The sequence below is a fragment of the Carcharodon carcharias genome, chromosome 4 (genome assembly GCF_017639515.1).
Source record: "Carcharodon carcharias isolate sCarCar2 chromosome 4, sCarCar2.pri, whole genome shotgun sequence".
Taxonomy (NCBI): Eukaryota; Metazoa; Chordata; class Chondrichthyes; order Lamniformes; family Lamnidae; genus Carcharodon; species Carcharodon carcharias.
Window position 1 is genome coordinate 166,552,102 of NC_054470.1, and position 15,663 is coordinate 166,567,764.

Consider the following 15,663-nt stretch of genomic DNA (forward strand, 5'->3'; position numbering starts at 1 on the left):
CACCAGACTATTGTCTAAAACCACCAACATCGTTCTGCCTCCTACAGCAGTTGAAATAATATATATTACAAAGGCTGCAATGAAAACGTATGAAAGTTTTAACTTTGTAATCTTTAACCAAGATTTGCCATCAGCACACTTTAAATTAGAAAGTGATGTTAATGCTGTTGGTGGCTTTTATATGCAATTTAAATCAGTAGACTTACAGAAGAAATTTTAGATCAGATTTGTATCTTAATATTATCCACCAATTACTTTTGCATTTTGAACCATAGTAATTGGATTTGACATTAGTGTTATTCAGGATATTCCACTTCATATTCAACATCATATAAATCATTGTTTTAATTTTCAAAGCTTTCACTGACTAATGCAACAGTTCCTATGGCATAGGGTGTCATTGAGATGCCAAAACCCCTAACCTCCCCCCACCCCCAAAGACACACAGACATTGGCATTCCAACTCCTAAAGCACAGATAACTTTATCCAATTTTTACTTGTATTTCTTATTCAATGGTTTGCACCATTTGAAATTTTGTAAATTGCAAGATCTGGAAAGGGCCATCCTTAACACTGTTACTTCAATGATGGATAAGCTCTAAATTATAACACATAAGGTCTGTTAGTGCCCAGAATGTGAAATGTATGCAAATTAACGGGCACAGATTTAAAAAGCATATGTGGTCCCAAGGCATCTATGGTATGCAATCATGCAATGTATGAGAATTAGAAGCTATGATGTGTTAGAAATTCAATGCTTTTGTTATATCTAGATTCCAGTTCAACGAAAAAAGTACATTTGTCAGGACACAATACAGACTAAATGTTAGAAATAAGCTCTCAAAAGCTGATGAACGGATAAATTGCTTAATTATTGAATTTCATGCATAGAAAAGCTTCAAGTAATTTAGTTCATCAGTAACTAGATTTGGAATTATTGATAACAGGTCTTCATGAATACAGGCAGCTTCCTAAACTGGGCAGAATGAAAATATTCATCTAGCATTGATTTTGAAACTGCAGTTTCACCCAAATATAGCAATCCTTTCCTGCTTTTCTTAAAATTGATAGAAGATTAAGACTAAACTAGTAATAACTTAGGGCCTAATATAAGTAGAGCAGGAAGAGAAGATGACTTACATGCAGATTCAGCTGGTGTCAGAGCTCCTGCTCATGGTTACCTGGAAATAAATTCACATACAGGCACACCAAAAATATCAGTGAATCATAGAAGTATCACCCATCTTTTAATTGCTAAATATTTGCATGCAAGCCAAGACTAACAGCAAAGAACAGCAATGCAAACGCATGATCAGAAGCCTGAAAATCAAAGTCACCCAAATTTCTCCTTTACATGTCTTTGACCAGAGATCTTCCTTTGTTTTCCTTGATTTAGTCAGAGGATTTCTGAAACAAAGTACACTTCTCAGACCAAAACAAACTGTAGCTGATCTATTTTCAAGAGTGAAGAGTGAAAACCAAACAAAATTCCTCTATGAAAATGAGAATTTCACTCAAAACCTTCAAATTATCATTGAATTAAAAACAAAAAAACTGCGGATGCTGGAAATCCAAAACAAAAACAAAAACAGAATTACCTGGAAAAACTCAGCAGGTCTGGCAGCATCGGCGGAGAAGAAAAGAGTTGACGTTTCGAGTCCTCATGACCCTTCGACAGAACTTGAGTTCGAGTCCAAGAAAGAGTTGAAAAAAAGCTGGTTTAAGGTGTGTGTGTGGGGGGGCGGGGAGAGAGAGAGGTGGAGTGGGGGTGTAGTTGTAGGGACAAACAAGCAGTGATAGAAGCAGATCATCAAAAGATGTCAACAACAATAGTACAAAAGAACACATAGGTGTTAAAGTTAAAGTTGGTGATATTATCTAAACGAATGTGCTAATTAAGAATGGATGGTAGGGCACTCAAGGTATAGCTCTAGTGGGGGTGGGGAGAGCATAAAAGATGTAAAAAAATAATTTTTTTTCCCCTTTATAATGGAAATAGGTGGGAAAAGGAAAATCTATATAATTTATTGGAAAAAAAAGAAAAGGAAGGGAGAAACAGAAAGGGGGTGGGGATGGGGGAGGGAGCTCACGACCTAAAGTTGTTGAATTCAATATTCAGTCCGGATGGCTGTAAAGTGCCTAGTCGGAAGATGAGGTGTTGTTCCTCCAGTTTGCATTGGGCTTCACTGGAACAATGCAGCAAGCCAAGGACAGACATGTGGGCAAGAGAGCAGGGTGGTGTGTTAAAATGGCAAGCGACAGGGAGGTTTGGGTCATTCTTGCGGACAGACCGCAAGTGTTCTGCAAAGCGGTCGCCCAGTTTACGTTTGGTCTCTCCAATGTAGAGGAGACCACATTGGGAGCAACAAATGCAGTAGACTAACTTGGGGGAAATGCAAGTGAAATGCTGCTTCACTTGAAAGGAGTGTTTGGGTCCTTGGACGGTGAGGAGAGAGGAAGTGAAGGGGCAGGTGTTGCATCTTTTGCGTGGGCATGGGGTGGTGCCATAGGAGGGGGTTGAGGAGTAGGGGGTGATGGAGGAGTGGACCAGGGTGTCCCGGAGGGAGTGATCCCTACGGAATGTCGACGGGGGGGGGTGAAGGGAAGATGTGTTTGGTGGTGGCATCATGCTGGAGTTGGCGGAAATGGCCAAAGGATGATCCTTTGAATGCGGAGGCTCGTGGGGTGATAAGTGAGGACAAGGGGGACCCTATCATGTTTCTGGGAGGGAGGAGAAGGCGTGAGGGCGGATGCGCGGGAGATGGGCCGGACACGGTTGAGGGCCCTGTCAACGACTGTGGGTGGAAAACCTCGGGTAAGGAAGAAGGAGGACATGTCAGAGGAACTGTTTTTGAAGGTAGCATCATCGGAACAGATGCGACGGAGGCGAAGGAACTGAGTGAATGGGATGGAGTCCTTACAGGAAGCGGGGTGTGAGGAGCTGTAGTCGAGATAGCTGTGGGAGTCGGTGGGTTTGTAATGGATATTGGTGGACAGTCTATCACCAGAGATTGAGACAGAGAGGTCAAGGAAGCGAAGGGAAGTGTCAGAGATGGACCACGTGAAAATGATGGAGGGGTGGAGATTGGAAGCAAAATTAATAAATTTTTCCAAGTCCCGACGAGAGCATGAAGCAGCACCGACGTAATCATCGATGTAACGGAGAAAGAGTTGTGGAAGGGGGCCGGAGTAGGACTGGAACAAGGAATGTTCCACATACCCCATAAAGAGACAGGCATAGCTGGGGCCATTGAACATCATTGAACATAGTCATGGAAGTAACAAAAAGAATCTACAGTAGCTTCCTCATCTCTTTCCCAAAAGAATGGCTTGCAAGCTAGTTGGGGCCATGTCAAACAGTGTCAAGAAAACTTACAGTTAAGTAAAATGTGACACTATTGAAAAAGATTGCCCAGCTAATAAAGCTTCCTACAACGGATTGACAGTTGGAATCCTTGAGCAGCCTGTCACTTAAGACCACTCACTCGCTCTACAGGGAATTGCTCCAAATCTCAACAAAGATGTAGCATTCTATAGCCATTAGAGGTGAATTAATATCATAGTAGACAGACAATTAGACTATGATTGAGTAATAGCAGGGATGAGCACTTTGTGTCACTGAAAGGCTTTAAAATAACTTGCATTAAAAGAAAACTGGACATACATTGTTTCGCCTATTTATTTTAGTCAGTCTGTATTCTGTGAATCTTGAAAAAAAAAACTAAACCAAAAATCTCTGCATAAATAAACTAAATTATTTAAAAATATCAAGACTGCATTACTATGAGACAAGTCAGAAAGCATGCATAACAGCTTTGAACTTTCATTAAAAAAGGGAGATGCTGGAAAAATGAACAGAAAATTGAAACAAATGAACAAGACTGAATTTGACTGTCACCAGAGTTGATGACCTGTAACTGCATCATTCAAATTCAGAGAGTCTTTGCTCTGGGTTAAACCATCAGGTTTATGAGCTGGAAGGCACAATATGATATTCACAAGCTGAAGTGTAGGATCAAGAGAATTACAGAAGAAATAATGCAAGCCTGATCGGGTTACATCAAAGAATAGAAGGCAGTAATCCTAGTGAATTTCTCATTAAAATTCTTCAACTATTGGGCAGCCTGGTTAATAAGAAACTGTAAAGCATATACTGGCACACAAGGCAAGATCAGATCCTGATCCTGTCCACTTGGTACATTTCAACAGGACTAGGCTTCTAAAGTACTTCATTGGCTATAAAGTGCTTTCAAGGCATCTGGGGGTCATGAAAGGTGCTACATAAAATTCTTCCCTTCCAAATGATCTATTTCCAAATGCCCAAATGGTCCAATAAGCCACAAACAGGAAAGGGATACTATGCATACAGGCAAAAGGCTACCTAGTTTCTTCAAAAAGCTGGCACATGTACAATAGGCCAAAAAGCCTTCTCCTATGCTCTATTTGTGGATCTCATATCAAGAGAGGATTTCAACAAGTTAAACAAAAATTGAAAAAAAAGTGATCAAATCCAGCTCTTCACATTTTTAATTAGCTCAAATTTAGTAATTTGGAAATTTAGAATCACCAATAAAAGCATTGAGGGGTGAGTGGTGGGTGGGGATAGGGAGCAGAATGTAGGGAACAGCACCACTTTTGAACTGTAACTTTTCATTCTATAAAATTTACTTCAAAGTAGTGTTCAAGTTTCAACTTTCAAGCACCTCTACAAACTCCTGTTTTAGCCTCTTCCTTCCAATGTTGAACAGCCTGGAATTTCTCTATTTTCTCTGTGATATCTAGTGCTTCAATGACACCTTGGTGTCTCATCCATCAAAGTTCTACAAAGACTAGTTATGTTTCGTATCCTCAGATTTACACAAATTTAGTTAAGTAGTTAATAATTCTATTCACTTTAATGATTGCTGCTCTATATGATTTGACATGCAAAATGCTGAGTCTAATGTTTTTTCAACACCTGCCTACCCATCATCCCGCATATATACATCCATCATTCTGTTGCTTCCAATGTGCAGTACCTTATCCAGGCTAAAGCTGCAACATTGAATTTCATAAAATAATCAGCTTATTTTACATATCCTCACTAGACTGAATACTCCCCAAGTTAAACATTAATTGTTAATCTGGTCAATAGATACTTAGTTGCAGAATCCAAATCACTGCACCAGACAGCTACTAAAGCACATCTGGCCATTGGTGAAGTCAACCTCATGTCTTGAACTTAATGACATTAAAAGAATGCCCATCTTTGGTTAAAAAGATCAAAATGGTTTTTATTTTGCCCCACACACTATATTGCATCAGTATTTTAGATACAGCGCCATGTTGATGCAATGAAAGAGTAAAAAGTATCTTGTTGAAACTACAGGAGCAGTGCTACAGAGTTAATCTTTTTTTCATGAAAGATTGCTCACTTGCTTAATATCCTGAAATGTATGATCCCTTTAAAACTGGCAGTTGGTCTACTGCCATTTTTGGTGATATTAATGTTAGGGATTTAGAGGAACAATGTTGTACACATGGACAATCAAACGATCAACCACTTTGGACGCTGAAGCCCAATGCTCTGCAGCCACAAATTTAATCAGAAATGAAAAGAATTGCAGCTATTTCTGAGCTGACCATACTTACAGAACAATGGAACAAAACAGACACACAATGATCTTTGGGATGTTTCTTTTTGCATGGAACATTTGATGTTAGAGTGTTAAATGCTGTGTACAGTGTCCATCTTAATTTTCTCCTTCACATCTTGATTGTACCTTCATTCATAAAACAATGCATACAATTAAAAATTGAATACAGGATCTAAGATTGTGGCTATTTGACCAACATCGAAGGTAGCTACTCAAGACAAATGTGACAGGAAAAAACCAGGATGGTGTTGAACTTGTGTTGTTGGAGTTGCACTCATCCAGGCAAGTAGTGTCTATTCCATCACATTCCTAACTTGTACCTAGTCAATGCTAGAAAGGCTTTGACAAATCAGGAGGTAAATCACTCATGCTGAATTCCCAGCTTCTAACTGCTCGTAGCCACATTATTTATGCAGCTGATTCGTTGCTGGTCAATAGTGACCCCCAGTCGTGAATCAAACTGAACACTGTGGAATCATCAGTGTATTTCCTAATCTCTGACATTATGATAGAGGGTAGGTCGATAAAGAAACAGTTAAGATCGCTGGGTATAGGACACTGCCCTGTGGAGCTCCTGCAGCAATGTCCTTGGGCTGAAATGATTGGCCTCCAACAATCTGTGATAGGCATGACTTCAATTTTATTAGGGCTCCCTAATGCCATGTTTGGACCAAGACTGTAATGAGGTCTGGAGCCAAGTGGTTCTGCTGGAGCCGAAAATGAGCAGTGAGCAGGTTATTGCTGAGTAAGTGCCACTTGATAGCACTGTCGACAACCCATTCCATCACTTTGCTGATGACTAAAAGTAGGCTGGTGAGGTGGTAATTGACTGGACTGAATTTGACCTGCTTCTTGGAGTGAGGACAAACCTGGGCAATTTTCCACTTTGTTAAATAGATGCCAGTATTGCAGCTGCACTCAAACAGCTTGGTTAATTTGAAGCACAGGGCTTCAGTTATTGTTAGTCTAACTGTGCTTTTTCCATTCAGTCATAGTCATAGAGGTCTACAGCACAGAAAAAGGTCCTTTGACCCATCAGGTCTGCACCAGTCAAACAAGTACCTAACTATTCTAATCCCATTTTCCAGCACTAGGCCCATAGCCCTGTATGCCATGGCATCACAAGTGCACATCCAAATACTTATTAAATGTTGTGAGGGTTTCTGCCTCAACTACCCTTTCAGGCAGAGTTCCAAATTCCCACCACCATCTGGGTGAAAAAATTCTTCCTTACATCCACTTCAAACCTCCTGCCCCTTACCTTAAATCTATGCCCCCTGGTTATTGAACCCTCCACCAAGGGGAAATGTTCCTTCCTGTCTACCCCATATATGCCACTCAATTTTATACACCTCAATCATGTCCCCCCTCAATCTCCCCTGTTCCAGGTAAAATAACCCCAGTCCAACCAATCTCTCCTCATAACTAAAACTCTCCAGCCCAGGCAACATCTTGGTAAATCTCCTCTGCACTCTCTCTAGTGCAATCACATCCTTCCTATAATGCGAATTCCAGAACTGCACGCAATACTCTAGCTGCGGCCTAACCAGCGTTTTACACAGTTCCAGCATAACCTCCCTGCTCTTACATTCTATGCCTCAGCTAATAAAGACAAGTATCCCATATGCCTTCTTAACCACCTTATCTACTTGTCCCACTACCTTAAGGACATGTACACCAAGCTCCCTCTGATCCTCGATACTTCCCAGAATATACAATTCATCACGTATTCCCGTGCCTTGTTTTACCTGCCCAAGTTTTACCTACCTCACACTTATCCGGATTAAATTCTATTTGCCATTGATCAGCCCATCTATATCCTCCTGTAATCCAAGGTTATCCTCCTCACTATTTACCACCCCACCAATTTTCATGTCATCCGCAAAGTTACTGACCAACAGTCCTACATTCAAGTCTAAATTGTTTATATATACCACAAAAAGCAAGGGACCCAACACTGATCCCTGTGGAAACCCACTGGATACAGGCATCCAGTCACAAAAACACCCCTCGACCATCACCCTCTGCTTCCTGTCACTCAGCCAATTCTGGATCCAAATTGCCTTGGATCCCATGGGTTCTTACATTCGTTATCAGTTTCCCATACTGAACATTTATACCAATAGTATTTATGTTATTTATAGAAAACTTGCATTCCATTCAACAACCTGCACAGATTCTCATTTTAGGTACAATAAACTTTTAAGGACCTTTAAAGTGCAAAAGGGTTCTCCTGGAATTTAACTGGCTAAAAACAAGACACTCACCAGCATAAAGCACTTGGAGCCCTTTTATTATTTGTCTTTTTTTCAAAAGGTGTGCTTGAATGTGGGTGACACTGCAGTATTTATTGCCCATCCCTTATTGTCCTACAGGCAGAGTCAATCACATAGTATGGGATTGAAATTACACAGGCCAAACCAGGTAATGATGATAGGTTCCCCCCTGAAGGACATAAGTGACCCAATTGGATTTTTAACAACAAAACGATAACTTTTATGGGTGAGGTCTCTATTATCAGTCCACAAATCACCAGGTTTGTTCAATTCAATAATTTGCTATAGTGGGCTTTAAACTCTCAACTTCTGGATTGCTAGTCCACTATCTTATCCAGTAGCCAATCATAGGATCACTATTAGGATATTCACTGTGATATCATGTGGAAAGTATAATAGATTCCAGTCACATGTACCTCTCCAGCATTGTTAACTTATCTGGCTTAGGTACAGCATCAACTTATCAAGTTTGACCTTGTTCCAATCTTCCATTGCCAGACATGCACTATTGAGCCAGCTTGACCCTGAAGAAATCTGAGTTATCTTTACTCCAAAGATAATTTTTAGACAACTGTGAAGAACCCCTATTAAGCAGACAACAGACAGCATGGATGAATATCATCCCCCGTATAAATTGCAACAAGGTGGTAATGTGGAACTTCAGCAACAACAGGCATTACATTACACAGGTCAATATAACCCAATCATTGCAGGCCTGGGCACATGACTATGCTTTACATCTGACCAACACTTTACAGCAGCAGGCATTCCAAACCTTAGACCTTCTTTCATCAGACATCTGTCTTTTCAAAGACCTACTGGATAACTCAATTCACCATGTTCTAGGTATCCCAAATCTAATGCAACATACAAGTACCATAGAATCAAAGGAGGTCATTTGGTCCATTACATCTGAGCTGCTTCTTCAAAAGATCTATCCAATTAGTCTCACTCTACTGCTTTTTATCGACAGTCTGGCATTTTTTTCCAGATATAAATCCAATTACTTTGAAAACATTACCATTGAATCTGTTTCCACCATCCTTTCAGGCAGCACATTTCAAACCATAACAACTAGCTGCGTAAAAAAAATCTCTATGTCTCTCCACTGGTTATTTTGCCAAAAATCTTAAATTGGTATCATATGCAACCACCAACCCATTAAGGTAAACCATGATTCATGATGGCACATGGAACACACTAGATCCCCAAGTGGATCAACAAAAATACCAGAAAAGATGCACAATGCCTTCAAAAATACTTGGAATGGACACAGCCCTTTACAATGCCACTGCTTTATATAGAAACAGAAGAGTGGACAACTATATCTCACCCTTTTTCAAGGAAGGGTACCATCTACCCATATATCGATCTTTCAGCTAGAATACAAATTCCAGAGTCCAGATTTGTCCATTGATCCATGCTTATCAGGAACAGAATTCAGTTTCATTAAAGAGGGGATATATTCATGATACTTCCCTCCACTGGGTCAAACCCAGATCACAAAGGATCATCTACTTTTAAAAGAAATGTAGAATAATACCCTGTATGTTTCTGTAAGAAAAACACTTCCAATGTTTTGTACATTCACTAGAAAGAAGAGGAGGTTAAAAGGTACAAAACTTGGGGGAAAAAGAAATCAGGTCCCAATCTATTAGTTTTGTCCTAGCCATTTTATGTCTTGCAAAAAAAGCAATATCTTCATTAACATCAGTATCTTTGGCAAGGTCTTTAATTTTAAGTATCCTAAACAATATCGCTCAGGTGTGTGATATTGTGAGTATCATCCCTGCCTCTAAGCCAGAAGCTCTGGGTTTGAGTCTCATCCCAGGTCTTAAAGACCAAGGTAGGTGCAGTTACAACATAGTCAAACAGGTTAGATAACAACCTGTAAATCTGTCCAAGCATATGCCAAATGGCAGGCAGTATGAGTGACAGAGATTCCTGATCAGCCACGTGATGAAAAGAACATTGGGGCCTCTATCATCACTAGCTATAACTCCGGATTACAACATGTATGTAAAAGTGCAAGATGCCACAGCAATTTAGACCCCGAATGAATTATAACACACCACCACCAAACAACATTGCCACCACCACCACCACCACCAACCCCCCCCCCCCCCCCCCAACTTCACCATCACTCTCTCACACACATACGCACACACACAAAAACTTGTTTTTTCACCCTTCTCCGAGATTGAATTGTAGTACTTGTGCAAAATGTAACTCTGGGAATTTTGCTTAAGAACATGAGGGGGGCAAACAATTGTAATGAAAATATCGATTGCTTCACACTTCAGTGAATTATTAACCACAGAGCTCCAAGGCTCAGTTAAGCTCTAAGGAAGTGCAACTCAAAACAAAAAACTTCAAACATACTTACACTCTTGCATTAACTCAAAAGTACAGCCATGACAGATAGAGACTTAATTTTGATGTCAAATTACTTGGACAACTGGAGGTCAACACAAGCGTGTACACATACCCATGCAGTATTCCTCTGTAAATAAATATGTCTCCACAGAAAAGTATAAAAAGTTGACTTCGTAGGAATATTTTAAACGCTAGTTTTTTTTTGGAGGTAGCGGGGTAAGAATCAAGGTCAAGGTTTCGTCAGAAATGGATGGGGGGGGGGGGTGGAAATCAGGTTAACATTTGCTTCCTGTCTTCCAAAAGATGTGCTAGTTGCCTCTTTCTGATATTAAGCCAATTATCCGAACAAGTAAATACAGCACTTATCTTTTAACACCGTTACTGTGAACATACCAGGGTTGATGCAATAAGCTGCTTCGGTTCAGGCCCTTAAGTTAAACAAAGGGATCTCTGTGTGATACGTTTAGACCTTGAACAGCCTCAACTGCAGGTTTCAAAAACACCTCCAAAAAAAAACTTCCTTTTCTGCTTTCCGAATAAACAACACTCATTTGCCATTGTGATGACTATATTTCGGCTTAAAAAAAAAACCCAAAATAGCCGGTTCGGATCTACGCTCATTAAAGTTGCCCCAGCAGCAGAAGAGGGGAGGCTGGGCCTTCCCTCGGAAGACGAGCAGAAACCAAGCCGTAAACAAATTTCCAAATACAAGCCATTTTACCTTCACTCGCCGCTGATCCAGGGAACCCGCTTCCTCATCGGCTTCGGCTTTAAACTTTAAAACAACAACCAACACAATCCACAAAGGTCGGCCGGGGGTGGGGGGGCGTGTGTGTGGGGTGTGGGGGGTGGGGGTGGTGTTATGTGGAGTTTGTGGAAAGTCCAAACAATTTTTTCTTTTTTTAAAAAAGGAAAACTCGCAAGCTGTCTGCGCCAAGCGCTCTGATCTGGCCGATGCAGCGAAGTCCAATTAAATCTTCGCCATGTCTTTGTGCGCCGAAGTTTTTCAAGTTCTTTTCTTCCTTCCCCCTCTTATGATGCAACCAAGTCTTTTTGTCGGCTCAAAAGTAACTTTCAGTTCCTTGGCTCAATTTAAAGGCTCTGTTCTTCCTACAAAAAATATAATTTAAAATGGAGTAAAATACGACGACCCAGAGGGGGACGGGAGTGAAAAAGTACCAAGTCTTTTCAAAGCAGGGAACCGCGGGCAATCCACAGCATTTCCAAGACGCAAGAAGTAAAAGGCTGCAACAGGAGAGAGATAAAATGTCCCCTATTGTATAGTTTCACCCTCAGAAAGGAACTCTTGTGGTTCTTCCTCCTCCCTCAGTTTTTTAATACCCCCCCCCCCTCCGCCTCCTTTCTTTACAGTAAGATTGCCGCACCCAAAGCCATCCGAAATGAATTTCTCCTCTCTATTTCTGCTAACGATTCAGACACTATCAGCAGCGCATGGCTCCAGATTTGCGCGCAACTCCCTCGAGCTTCGGGCAAATAATTAAAGAGGGAGAGGGGGGGAAAAAAAGCAGCAGCAGCCACCACCAACCACTGCGTCCTCAGCAGACAGAGCACACTGTGACCAAGGCGATGTGTGTATTGGGGGGGGGGGGGGGGTTGGGCGCAGAAAAAGTGAAGCAGAGACACAGATGATACACCCGACAGGGTGAAGCAACAGCGCCAGCTTACTCCAGCGGCCACAGTGTAACCAGCGCCCGGCGTTTTGATTGACACTTTAAGCAACCACACGCCGCCACACACACTCCCCAGTCAATCATCCCCCAGCCCCAATCATATCCTGCTCCCGGACCAGGGGAACTTCCTTCCACCTTCTGCGTAAAGTTTCTTTTTTTATGTAGCTTTTTTTTTCTGGGTTACGAAGGGAGGGAGGTTTATTAATATTTGCTTTCAACACACCGCAATTCTCGTTTGCACCAGGAACGTTTTAAAGTTGATGCTTTGGAATAAGGCCAGGCGACCATGCCAATTTGTCACTTTCATTGTGTTTCCCAATCTCTCCACCTACGGTTAATAATTCCCAAACCAGACTGATATACAAAAGCCGATTTACTTTCGTGGAAATGTTCTAAAAAAGAATAATGTGAGGTTTCACTTTGCTATCGTGGCACTACAAATCCAAATAAGAGATCCTTTTGTTTTACATAAAGCAAAACACGCTGGATAAGGAGATATCGTGACCCATCTAGAACTAATTTTTTTGGCACCGACGAGATTCGAACTTGTCGTCGAGCAGACTGATCGCCATTCTGCTTTGGTCAGGTTCATTGTACGCGCTTGTCCTGACTCGTCTACTACATTTCGGTTTACTATTTCGTTGCCAAGTGAATTCACTCACGTTTGCTTTCCATTCGCAATTCCGAATTCCGCTGTGTTCCATTGAAATAGAAAAGTGCTAAATGTTTTTCACTGTGAACTAAGGGTGAGAGATAGCTAAGTTCTGCTCATGTACAGGTTCTGCTCGACGTCTGCGGTCGTTTAAATTTTCTGATATGTAAAAAAAACATATTAAACAGAAAACACTTCAAGCACACTATAGGTTAGTTCGCAGAGTTCTGATGAGGAGTTGTAACCTGAAACATTTATCTGTTCTGTTCACAGATGCTGGCTTATCTGAGGTGTAAATCTATTATAAAATGTTAATATATACAAAGTGAATTTGAGGCAAATAAATCATATTACTCAGCAGTTCATGTCGAATTGATTCTCATCTGCTTTACGATGAAGGGGAACCAACATCTATTAAAACATTAACAGAATTACCTGGAAAAACTCAGCAGGTCTGGCAGCATCGGCGGAGAAGAAAAGAGTTGACGTTTCGAGTCCTCATGACCCTTCGACAGTTCTGTCGAAGGGTCATGAGGACTCGAAACGTCAACTCTTTTCTTCTCCGCCGATGCTGCCAGACCTGCTGAGTTTTTCCAGGTAATTCTGTTTTTGTTTTGGATTTCCAGCATCCGCAGTTTTTTTGTTTTTATATCTATTAAAACATTGTCGCTTGGAATTGAAAACGTTCAGTTATCCGTTATCATCTCCTTCTATACACATGTGATTCACTGTTGTAGAGTGTCACAGTATGGGGTTGTTGTGTTATGTTTCCCCTTCAGAAATGGAAACCTTAAGCATTCAAAGCTTGCTGTGCAGTACAATTTCTTGAGGCAATTGCTTTAAAACAACACTGTTCGGGTTTCTTCCGCTACTACATCGCATTATCAGAATCTGTCTTCACAACTGAGACATCGGTGCAACCCTTCCTTCCTGAATACTTTCCTGTCTGCACCCTGCATAAGCTTCTTAGAATCGTACAATCTCAAATCTACAAAAAAAAAAGAAATCTGCACAGGCTTTGTCTTGAATCTGCGCCATTGCGTTCAAGCAATTTTTCACCTCCCATTTTAATTTAGCTATGTTGTGGGGCTGAGGAGAGGGTTCTGCCCCGGCTATTTTGTAAATCGACAAACTTTACTAATAGCGTTGTCTGCAGACACGTTATTGAAATGTCCCACCATTTTATATGTCTTGATGCTACAAAACTGAATTCGGTGAGGATTTTCCATAGCATAAACATATGCGGCAGTACCAAATAATTCCACGGTTGAGTAATTTTTTTACAGCCAGTGATCTGATGGTAATTAGAGAAGTTGAGATCAGGTAACTTGAGTATAATTCAGGAATTGGATCTAGGACAGTGGAGGTCTATAATATATTCACAGGATGAGAGCAATGCTGGCAAGGCAGCTTTTATTTCCATCCCTACTTCCCCTAAGAAGATGGTCCAGGCTTCGTCCTTGAATCATTACAATCCTTGTGGTGATGGTGTCCTCCTAATAGTGTTAGGTAGGGAAATTCTAGGATTTTAACCCAGTAATGAAGGAAGGGAGGATATTTTCAAGTCAGGGTGGTGTATAAATTGGAGGTATTCTTGGAGGCGATGGTATTACCTTGGTATTGTTCTTGTGCATGTCTCTGGTTGATGCAATGCGTCCTGTGTTAGCATAACACAGTTATGGTGTGGTCAGTCTGCTTGTCACCTCTTGCTTTCAGCTCTCACCACTGGCTAGCAGTACAACAATTGCAAAAAGAGAACCAACTGCATAAGCTTATCCCACTCTTGATCAGCAAGCCCCATGTAGTGCCTCCCTGTGGTGACATATGCAGGACAAACATGCAGGAAGGGTGTCTCCCCTGGTTGGGGAGGGGGGTGTCTAGAACCAGGGGTCACAGTCTCAGAATACAAAATAGGCCATTTAGGACTGAGATGAGGAGGAATTTCTTCAGTCGGAGGGTGGTGAATCTTTGGAATTCTCTACCTCAGAGGGCTGTGGAGGCTATGTTATTGAATACATTTAAAGCAAAGGCAAATAGATTTCTAGATACCAATGACATCAATGGGCTAGTGAGTGAAGATGGCATTAAGGTAACAGATCAGTCATGACCTAGTTAAATGGCGGAGGGGGCTCAAGGGGCCAAATGGCCTCCTCCTGTCCCTATGTTCCTATATGTAAACTGGGAACCTCGTGGACCCAGGCTAAACTAAAGGGGACTCAGAGGAGGCCTGATCCCCAGACGCAGGACATAAGGGCCCACTGGCATGTGGCTACGTCCTAGAGTCTACGAACCAGATCTCCACCCATGAGTAAATAGCCCCATTGCCTTGTGGGTGTCTCAGGAGAGAAGACAGCTAAAAGAGTAAACCCTGACAGGAAATATGGAATGGAGTCCTACAGTTATCTGTCAGGCAGCTTTCTGGCAACTCCTGCAGCAGATCTGGTACCAAACAGTACTGGTTTTATCCTTTCCTTAGGACAATACTGGCATTGCCAAAAAAGGGGGTCCTGATGCTTGGGAAACTCAGGGTCTCCATACTATTTGCCCACATCTGCTAGTTGGAGGGGACAACCCAGATTCGTGATTTACATTGGCATAACATGGGAAGAAGAAACAATTACTCTTGCTTGATTGGCATAGAGCATGAGTATTAGCGGTTACTTTTGATAGTGAGAGAGTGCATTGCATCTCATTGGATAGCTACTACCCGCCTCAAGCTGGGCAGCTCTCCATCAGGGGCTGTCCCACCTTGCTTCAGTAGGTGTTTGGAACTTGGAGGGTCATCTCTCAATAGGTGGGTTGCTCATCTATGCACCAGGCAAGACAAAGTCCACAAAGAAGACACCAGTCTTTCGCGTCACAGGCTGGAATTTGAGGACCATGCATCTTGGTCTTGTCAATGACCTTTTACAGGTTAATGAGGCACAGAAGACAGCTGTGATCAACAAAGAACTTCCAAGGTTCAATCGTTGCTGCGCTTCAAGAAACTAAGCTCACTCAAAGAACCCCTTAAAGAGAAATAGTACACATT

At 41.6% G+C, this 15,663-nt stretch overlaps 1 protein-coding gene across 4 annotated transcripts in view; it reads right to left on the reverse strand.

The window, feature by feature from the left end:
• The window catches only part of erbin (erbb2 interacting protein), a 313,059-nt gene extending 301,937 nt beyond the window's left edge, over positions 1 to 11,122 (reverse strand). For 3 of the 4 annotated variants that reach the window (XM_041185895.1, XM_041185894.1, XM_041185891.1), the window contains exon 1: positions 11,011 to 11,122. The gene's annotated coding sequence lies outside the window, so the exon portion shown is untranslated. Of the gene's footprint in view, positions 1 to 10,682; positions 10,705 to 11,010 lie in introns of those variants that run through there. The other variant, XM_041185893.1, reaches the window with a different exon arrangement.
• Positions 11,123 to 15,663: the final 4,541 nt, after the last annotated feature.